Source organism: Melanerpes formicivorus, unplaced genomic scaffold (genome assembly GCF_026170545.1).
Source record: "Melanerpes formicivorus ecotype bairdi unplaced genomic scaffold, bMelFor1.0.p_v2 SCAF_932, whole genome shotgun sequence".
NCBI lineage: Eukaryota > Metazoa > Chordata > Aves > Piciformes > Picidae > Melanerpes > Melanerpes formicivorus.
The window spans coordinates 10,001-20,000 of NW_027143284.1; positions in this window are offsets into that span (position 1 = coordinate 10,001).

Genomic DNA, 10,000 nt, shown 5'->3' on the forward strand with positions numbered 1-10,000 from the left:
AACTTGCTGCTCTCCACGCTGGAGCCTGCCCGGGGGAGGTTGCGCTCCGCTCCTCCGGCCCTAAAGCCGCCCTCGCCCGCCCCCCGGCTTGCCGCTTGGCTCGGCTGCCCGCCCGCCCGCTAATCCCCCCAACGCCCCCACCCCAAAAACACCCCAGCCCTACCGCATGCCGCTCCCCCTCTCCCCGCTCTCGCTGACCGCTGCCACCCCCCCCCACCCCTCCCCCCCGAAACAAACCCCCCAGCCCTACCGCATGCCGCTCCCCCTCTCTCCCTAGCCTGCCCCCCCCGCCGTCGCTTGCTGCCGCCGCCGCCGCCGCCGCCGCCGCCGCCGCCGGGACCCGCCTCGGTCTGGTGGCGCGCGCTCGGAGATCCCCGGCTACCCGTCCGTCCGTCCGTCCCTCCCTCCCGCCCCGCCCCGGGGGAGGGCCCGGGGCAGCGCGGGCAGGCGGGGAGCAAAAAAAGGCGCGGGCGCCAAAAAACGTCGGGGTCCCGGGGTGGCGGAGGGGGGCGGCGGCGGGGGCGGCGGCGGGTACACGGCGCCGGGTCCAGGGCGCCGGGTCCAGCCCGTCCCGGGGCGGGGACAGGTGGTGTCGTCCGTCCCCGCCCCCGTAACCTGCTCTGAAGCATCCGCTTCCCGCCGCGGTTCGCCCTCCACCCCCCCGCCGCACACGCAGCTGCCGCTTCCCGCCGCCTCTGCCCCCCGCCCCGGGATCAACCACCCGCCGGGTCCAGCCGGTCCCGGTCCCGGGAACCTGCTCCCGGGGCCAGCCGGAGCCACGCCCCCTCCTCTGACGCTTCCAGCTGCCGCCTCCCCTCCCACCCCCCAAACTCACACTGGCCCTCGCCGGCCCGCCCACCCGCCTACCTGCTTGCCCGCCGCCGCTGGGTGGCGTGCCGGACACTCTCGCACACAGGTACACAGACAGGGACACAGGGACACAGGCACTCAGGCACACAGGGACACAGGGACACAGGGACACAAGGACACAGGGACACAGGCACTCAGGCACTCAGGCACTCAGGGACACAGGGACACAGGGACACAGGGACACAGGCACTCAGGCACTCAGGGACACAGGGACACAGGGACACAGGCACTCAGGCACACAGGGACACAGGTGGCGGGCCGGAGGCCGCTCTCCACTGTGTGGCAGGGGTCCAAGAGCCACCCCAGCCCAACCCAGAGGGTCTTTTGCACCTCTCTAGAGGCCACCCAGAGACCCCAGGCCGCAGCAGAAGCCTCCCCCGCATGCTCTGCAGGCTTCCGACCCACCCCAGGCCGCACCAGAAGCCTCCCCCGCAAGCTCTGCAGGCTTCCGACCCACCCCAGGCCGCACCAGAAGCCTCCCCCGCATGCTCTGCAGGCTTCCGACCCACCCCAGGCCGCAGCAGAAGCCTCCCCCGCAAGCTCTGCAGGCTTCCGACCCACCCCAGGCCGCAGCAGAAGCCTCCCCCGCAAGCTCTGCAGGCTTCCGACCCACCCCAGGCCGCAGCAGAAGCCTCTCCCGCACGCTCTGCAGGCTTCCGACCCACCCCAGGCCGCAGCAGAAGCCTCTCCCGCACGCTCTGCAGGCTTCTCAGCCACCCCAGGCCGCAGCAGAAGCCACTCCCGCACGCTCTGCAGGCTTCTCAGCCACCCCAGGCCGCACCAGAAGCCTCTCCCGCACGCTCTGCAGGCTTCTCAGCCACCCCAGGCCGCACCAGAAGCCTCCCCCGCACGCTCTGCAGGCTTCTCAGCCACCCCAGGCCGCACCAGAAGCCTCTCCCGCACGCTCTTCAGGCTTCTCAGCCACCCCAGGCCGCACCAGAAGCCTCCCCCGCACGCTCTGCAGGCTTCTCAGCCACCCCAGGCCGCACCAGAAGCCTCTCCCGCACGCTCTTCAGGCTTCTCAGCCACCCCAGGCCGCACCAGAAGCCTCCCCCGCACGCTCTGCAGGCTTCTCAGCCACCCCAGGCCGCACCAGAAGCCTCCCCCGCACGCTCTGCAGGCTTCCCACCCACCCCAGGCCGCAGCAGAAGCCTCTCCCGCACGCCCTGCAGGCTTCTCAGCCACCCCAGGCCGCAGCAGAAGCCTCTCCCGCACGCTCTGCAGGCTTCTCAGCCACCCCAGGCCGCAGCAGAAGCCTCTCCCGCACGCTCTGCAGGCTTCTCAGCCACCCCAGGCCGCAGCAGAAGCCTCTCCCGCACGCTCTGCAGGCTTCTCAGCCACCCCAGGCCGCAGCAGAAGCCTCTCCCGCACGCTCTTCAGGCTTCTCAGCCACCCCAGGCCGCACCAGAAGCCTCCCCCGCACGCTCTGCAGGCTTCTCAGCCACCCCAGGCCGCACCAGAAGCCTCTCCCGCACGCTCTTCAGGCTTCTCAGCCACCCCAGGCCGCACCAGAAGCCTCCCCCGCACGCTCTGCAGGCTTCTCAGCCACCCCAGGCCGCACCAGAAGCCTCCCCCGCACGCTCTGCAGGCTTCCCACCCACCCCAGGCCGCAGCAGAAGCCTCTCCCGCACGCCCTGCAGGCTTCTCAGCCACCCCAGGCCGCAGCAGAAGCCTCTCCCGCACGCTCTGCAGGCTTCTCAGCCACCCCAGGCCGCAGCAGAAGCCTCTCCCGCACGCTCTGCAGGCTTCTCAGCCACCCCAGGCCGCAGCAGAAGCCTCTCCCGCACGCTCTGCAGGCTTCTCAGCCACCCCAGGCCGCAGCAGAAGCCTCTCCCGCACGCTCTGCAGGCTTCTCAGCCACCCCAGGCCGCAGCAGAAGCCTCTCCCGCAAGCTCTGCAGGCTTCTCAGCCACCCCAGGCCGCAGCAGAAGCCTCTCCCGCACGCTCTGCAGGCTTCTCAGCCACCCCAGGCCCCAACAGAAGCCTCTCCCGCACGCTCTGCAGGCTTCCGACCCACCCCAGGCCGCAGCAGAAGCCTCTCCCGCACGCTCTGCAGGCTTCCGACCCACCCCAGGCCGCACCAGAAGCCTCCCCCGCACGCTCTGCAGGCTTCCGTCCCACCCCAGGCCGCACCAGAAGCCTCCCCCGCACGCTCTGCAGGCTTCCGTCCCACCCCAGGCCGCACCAGAAGCCTCCCCCGCACGCTCTGCAGGCTTCTCAGCCACCCCAGGCCGCACCAGAAGCCTCCCCCGCACGCTCTGCAGGCTTCTCAGCCACCCCAGGCCGCACCAGAAGCCTCCCCCGCACGCTCTGCAGGCTTCTCAGCCACCCCAGGCCGCAGCAGAAGCCTCCCCCGCACGCTCTGCAGGCTTCTCAGCCACCCCAGGCCGCAGCAGAAGCCTCCCCCGCACGCTCTGCAGGCTTCTCAGCCACCCCAGGCCGCAGCAGAAGCCTCCCCCGCACGCTCTGCAGGCTTCTCAGCCACCCCAGGCCGCAGCAGAAGCCTCCCCCGCACGCTCTGCAGGCTTCTCAGCCACCCCAGGCCGCAGCAGAAGCCTCCCCCGCACGCTCTGCAGGCTTCTCAGCCACCCCAGGCCGCAGCAGAAGCCTCTCCCGCACGCTCTGCAGGCTTCTCAGCCACCCCAGGCCCCAACAGAAGCCTCCCCCGCACGCTCTGCAGGCTTCTCAGCCACCCCAGGCCGCACCGGAAGCCTCTCCCGCACGCTCTGCAGGCTTCCGACCCACCCCAGGCCGCAGCAGAAGCCTCCCCCGCACGCTCTGCAGGCTTCTCAGCCACCACAGGCCGCACCAGAGGATCTTTTGCACCTCTCTGGACGCCACCCAGAGACTCCAGGCCGCACCAGAGGCCCCCCCCCCAACCATTTACAGGCTGCAGTGCCAGCCTAGGCCCTGCTGGCAGCCTCCCTTGTCTGCTTTGGAAGGCCTCCCATCCACTCCAGACCTGCCTGGAGGCCTCCCTCGACTGCTCCCGGGGCCCTCGAAGCCACCCTAGGCCTTTCTGGAGGACCTGCTCGACCGCTCGGGCGGCTTCTGACGCACCCTCGGCCATCCGGCGCCCAGCAGCTCCCAGGGACAGGCACCGGCCTCCCCCTCCGGCCGCCCCTGGGGCCGGGGGTGGCTCGGACTCGGCGCCCCCAACGTGTCGTCCCGTCCCCCCCCCCCCCCCCCCGCACCGCCGAACATTCGCTGCAGCCGAGGGCTTGCCGCTCGACGCCTACCCCATCCGCCCAGCCCCCCGCTGCCGCCCGGCGCTGCCCCGGCCGCTGCGCCCCGCCTCTCATCGCTCCCCCCACCCGGCAACCGGCCGCCGGGCACGGCAAGTCCCAGGGCAGGGAACAGGTGCTGCCGGGACCCCGTGCTGGCTGCCGGCTTCCCGGGGCTGCCCCGGGCACGGACAGGTCGCCCCCCCGCCCCGGCGAATGTTCACCGAACCGGCTGCCGGCTGCCTTCGAGCACCCCCCGCCCCCCGCCACTATCGTCCCCCCCGCCCCCCCTCCGCCTCCGCTGCCGCTTCTCCCCGCACCGCCTCCACTGCCTCCCCCCGCCGCCGGCGAACGAGTCGCCGGATCCGTAGGGTGCCGGGAGCCCGAACGGCGAGCGGCTCCGGCTGCTGCCGGGACCGCGGGGCTTCGAGCCGCTCCGGCCGCGCCCGGGACCCCGTGCCGGAAGCCGGCATCCCGGGACGGCCCCGGGACGGCCCCGGTCGCCGGCCGGGTGACGTTCAGCGAAGCGGCTGCCGCCAGTCTTTGGGCCTCCCCCGTGCCGGGGCCGCGGGGATTCGAGCCGGTCCGGCCGCGGCCGGGATCCCGGGCCGGACGATGGCTTCCCGGGCCGGTCCCGGTCGCCTCCCGGGTGACGTTCACCGAAGCGGCTGCCGGCTGTCTTCGAGCCCCCCCCCGCCTCCGCCTCCGCTGCCGCTTCTCCCCGCACCCCCTCCACTGCCTCCCCCCGCTGCCGGCGAACGAGTCGGCGGATCCATACCGTCCCGAGAGCCCGAGGCGGCGGCACCCAGTGCGGGTCCGGCCGAGGCCGGGACCCCGTGCCTGTCGCAGGCTTCCCGGGACGGCCCCGGAACGGCCGCGGTCGCCGGCCGGGTGACGTTCACCGAAGCGGCTGCCGGCTGTCTTCGAGCCCCCCCCCCCTCCGCCTCCGCTGCCGCTTCTGCCCGCACCTCCTTCACTGCCTCCCCCCGCCGCCCGCGAACGAGTCGGCGGATCCGTAGGGTGCCGGGAGCCCGAACGGCGAGCGGCTCCGGCTGCTGCCGGGACCGCGGGGCTTCGAGCCGCTCCGGCCGCGGCCGGGACCCCGTGCCGGAAGCCGGCATCCCGGGACGGCCCCGGGACGGCCCCGGTCGCCGGCCGGGTGACGTTCAGCGAAGCGGCTGCCGCCAGTCTTTGGGCCTCCCCCGTGCCGGGGCCGCGGGGATTCGAGCCGGTCCGGCCGCGGCCGGGATCCCGGGCCGGACGATGGCTTCCCGGGCCGGTCCCGGTCGCCTCCCGGGTGACGTTCACCGAAGCGGCTGCCGGCTGTCTTCGAGCCCCCCCCCGCCTCCGCCTCCGCTGCCGCTTCTCCCCGCACCCCCTCCACTGCCTCCCCCCGCTGCCGGCGAACGAGTCGGCGGATCCATACCGTCCCGAGAGCCCGAGGCGGCGGCACCCAGTGCGGGTCCGGCCGAGGCCGGGACCCCGTGCCTGTCGCAGGCTTCCCGGGACGGCCCCGGAACGGCCGCGGTCGCCGGCCGGGTGACGTTCACCGAAGCGGCTGCCGGCTGTCTTCGAGCCCCCCCCCCCTCCGCCTCCGCTGCCGCTTCTGCCCGCACCTCCTTCACTGCCTCCCCCCGCCGCCCGCGAACGAGTCGGCGGATCCGTAGGGTGCCGGGAGCCCGAACGGCGAGCGGCTCCGGCTGCTGCCGGGACCGCGGGGATTCGAGCCGCTCCGGCCGCGGCCGGGACCCCGTGCCGGAAGCCGGCATCCCGGGACGGCCCCGGGACGGCCCCGGTCGCCGGCCGGGTGACGTTCAGCGAAGCGGCTGCCGCCAGTCTTTGGGCCTCCCCCGTGCCGGGGCCGCGGGGATTCGAGCCGGTCCGGCCGCGGCCGGGATCCCGGGCCGGACGATGGCTTCCCGGGCCGGTCCCGGTCGCCTCCCGGGTGACGTTCACCGAAGCGGCTGCCGGCTGTCTTCGAGCCCCCCCCCGCCTCCGCCTCCGCTGCCGCTTCTCCCCGCACCCCCTCCACTGCCTCCCCCCGCTGCCGGCGAACGAGTCGGCGGATCCATACCGTCCCGAGAGCCCGAGGCGGCGGCACCCAGTGCGGGTCCGGCCGAGGCCGGGACCCCGTGCCTGTCGCAGGCTTCCCGGGACGGCCCCGGAACGGCCGCGGTCGCCGGCCGGGTGACGTTCACCGAAGCGGCTGACGGCTGTCTTCGAGCCCCCCCCCCTCCGCCTCCGCTGCCGCTTCTGCCCGCACCTCCTTCACTGCCTCCCCCCGCCGCCCGCGAACGAGTCGCCGGATCCGTAGGGTGCCGGGAGCCCGAACGGCGAGCGGCTCCGGCTGCTGCCGGGACCGCGGGGATTCGAGCCGCTCCGGCCGCGGCCGGGACCCCGTGCCGGAAGCCGGCATCCCGGGACGGCCCCGGGACGGCCCCGGTCGCCGGCCGGGTGACGTTCAGCGAAGCGGCTGCCGCCAGTCTTTGGGCCTCCCCCGTGCCGGGGCCGCGGGGATTCGAGCCGGTCCGGCCGCGGCCGGGATCCCGGGCCGGACGATGGCTTCCCGGGCCGGTCCCGGTCGCCTCCCGGGTGACGTTCACCGAAGCGGCTGCCGGCTGTCTCCGAGCACCCCCCCCCCCCTCCGCCTCCGCTGCCGCTTCTGCCCGCACCTCCTTCACTGCCTCCCCCCGCCGCCCGCGAACGAGTCGGCGGATCCGTAGGGTGCCGGGAGCCCGAACGGCGAGCGGCTCCGGCTGCTGCCGGGACCGCGGGGATTCGAGCCGCTCCGGCCGCGGCCGGGACCCGGTGCCGGAAGCCGGCATCCCGGGACGGCCCCGGGACGGCCCCGGTCGCCGGCCGGGTGACGTTCAGCGAAGCGGCTGCCGCCAGTCTTTGGGCCTCCCCCGTGCCGGGGCCGCGGGGCTTCGAGCCGGTCCGGCCGCGGCCGGGATCTCGTGCCGAACGTCGTCTTCCCGGGACGGTCCCGGGAGGGCCCCAGTCTCCTCCCGGGTGACGTTCACCGAAGCGGCTGCCGGCTGTCTTCGAGCCCCCACCCCTGCCGTGGCCGCGGGGATTCGCCCCGGTCCGGCAGCTGACGGTTCCCTGTGCCGGACGCCGGCTTCCCGGGACTGCCCCGGGCCGGTCCCGGTCGCCTCCCGGGTGACGTTCACCGAAGCGGCTGCCGGCTGTCTCCGAGCACCCCCCCCCCCCCTCCGCCTCCGCTGCCGCTTCTGCCCGCACCTCCTTCACTGCCTCCCCCCGCCGCCCGCGAACGAGTCGGCGGATCCGTAGGGTGCCGGGAGCCCGAACGGCGAGCGGCTCCGGCTGCTGCCGGGACCGCGGGGCTTCGAGCCGCTCCGGCCGCGGCCGGGACCCCGTGCCGGAAGCCGGCATCCCGGGACGGCCCCGGGACGGCCCCGGTCGCCGGCCGGGTGACGTTCAGCGAAGCGGCTGCCGCCAGTCTTTGGGCCTCCCCCGTGCCGGGGCCGCGGGGCTTCGAGCCGGTCCGGCCGCGGCCGGGATCTCGTGCCGAACGTCGTCTTCCCGGGACGGTCCCGGGAGGGCCCCAGTCTCCTCCCGGGTGACGTTCACCGAAGCGGCTGCCGGCTGTCTTCGAGCCCCCACCCCTGCCGTGGCCGCGGGGATTCGCCCCGGTCCGGCAGCTGACGGTTTCCTGTGCCGGACGCCGGCTTCCCGGGACTGCCCCGGGACAGCCCCGGTCGCCTCCCGGGTGACGTTCACCGAAGCTGCTGCCGCCTGTCTTTGTCCCCCCCCCCCCGTGCTCTCCCTCAGCCGGGAGGTAGACGTGCTCTCCCTCGGCGAGTAGACGTGCTCTCCCTCGGCGAGTAGACGTGCTCTCCCTCGGCGAGTAGACGTGCTCTCCCTCGGCGAGTAGACGTGCTCTCCCTCGGCGAGTAGACGTGCTCTCCCTCGGCGAGTAGACGTGCTCTCCCTGGGCGAGTAGACGTGCTCTCCCTCGGCGAGTAGACGTGCTCTCCCTCGGCGAGTAGACGTGCTCTCCCTGGGCGAGTAGACGTGCTCTCCCTGGGCGAGTAGACGTGCTCTCCCTGGGCGAGTAGACGTGCTCTCCCTGGGCGAGTAGACGTGCTCTCCCTTGGCGAGTAGACGTGCTCTCCCTCGGCGAGTAGACGTGCTCTCCCTCGGCGAGTAGACGTGCTCTCCCTCGGCGAGTAGACGTGCTCTCCCTCGGCGAGTAGACGTGCTCTCCCTGGGCGAGTAGACGTGCTCTCCCTCGGCGAGTAGACGTGCTCTCCCTCGGCGAGTAGACGTGCTCTCCCTCGGCGAGTAGACGTGCTCTCCGCGGAGATCGCGCTTGTCGCCAAGGGGTCGCTGTTGCGCTCTGCCTCCGCCTACGTCATCGTACAAGCCGGCGTGATTTCTGCGACCTGCCGCTGGGCGGAGGTCGGCTGGTTGTGCGCTCGCGGAGCTGACGGCCCTCCAGTTCCGTATATGAGGGAACGAGTGACGCCGAGCACTCCCAGGGCAGCGCTGCCGAGCGGCTGCTCCAAGCCACCCGCCAGGCGGCTGGGCAGGGGTCCGTCTGGCTTCTCGGTGGCTTTCCCCCGGGTCAGAGAGGGGACCCGCGGGGCCGAGCAAAGGCGCGGCGGTTTGGAGCGGCCGCTGGCGCACCCTCAGCGGTGTTGGATGGGTTTCGCTCGTCCGTGAGCCGGAGCCCAGCCCGGGCTCGGCAACGAAAGAGGGGAGAAGAGAAAAAGTTGACGAGTGGCTGGCGCCGGCCACTGCCGAAGTGTGGAACCCCCGAAGCGAAGTTTGCCCGGTGGGGCCCGGGGGCAGAGAAAGCCGGGGAGACGTGGTGCCGGCGTCGGTCCCACCAAGAATGGAAAGCAAGCCCGTCCAGGCACGGCGAGAGAGAGCCCGGTAAGGGGCAGAGAGAGTTCCCAGCACTGGACCCTCTTCACGGGGGTTCCCCCCCATGGCCAAAGCCGCAGCCCGCGGGGGCACGGCATCTAAGGGAAAAGCCAGCGGCGGTGACTGGCCACTCGTATGCTATGGAGCCCGGCATGGGGGGAGGAGGGCAAGCCGGTGCCCCAGCACGGCTTCCTCCTGGCTCCAGAGGGGCGCCCCGTGATGGAGATGTAACTCGGTGCAGCTTGAGGGAAAATGCAAGCCCACATTTCGGGGAGGCAGAGGTGCCCTGTGAGCCGGTGCGGCCCGGTGCAGCTTGCCCCCCCCCCCCATCTCTGGAGGGCGCCCCGTTTGCTCCTCCGGCGTGTTGCCCGCACGCCGAGCCCCGTGCCTGCTGGCTGCTCCCGAGGGCGGTGGCGGGTGCGCGTGGCTGTGTCTGTCCCAGAAGAGCGAGGCCGTGGGGCCTCCGCTGGCTTCCTTTCCTTCCGTCCTTGTTGATCGATGAGGCCTTTCGGGTCGCGTCGGAAAGGGCCCCCGGCCGGCAGGGCAAGGGCGGTCTTCCTTTCCACTTCGCTTCCCGTCGCGTGTGAGGTGTCGTCCTCGTTCCCCCAGCCCCGAGCGGCTCGAGCGGGGGGGAGCCGTGGCGTTAGCGGCCCGGCGCGTGCCTTGCCGCATCCTCCCCTTTCCACCTCCCCCCCGGCGCTGGGGCAGGGTTCGGGGACCGGTCTACCGCAACCGGCTTTGTGACTGCTGCGTGGCCCCGTGAGTTTTCAGGTGTCCTAAAACGCGTGAGGCGCCGGTGTCGTCCTCGGTTCCGGGTACCCGCGGGTGCCGGCCGCGAGCAGCTGCGTGTGGCGGGGGTTGGCCGAGCCGAGAGCGAGGCGGCGGCGTCGCAAAATTTAAAAGGGGCTAAAAGCGGCGCCGCGCGTGAGGCCTCACCTGCCCGGGTGGGGTCCCCGAGGGTTCCTCCCTAAATGAAACCTCTAGCCTGAGAGGGGCGGCTTTGTGGCCCGTCC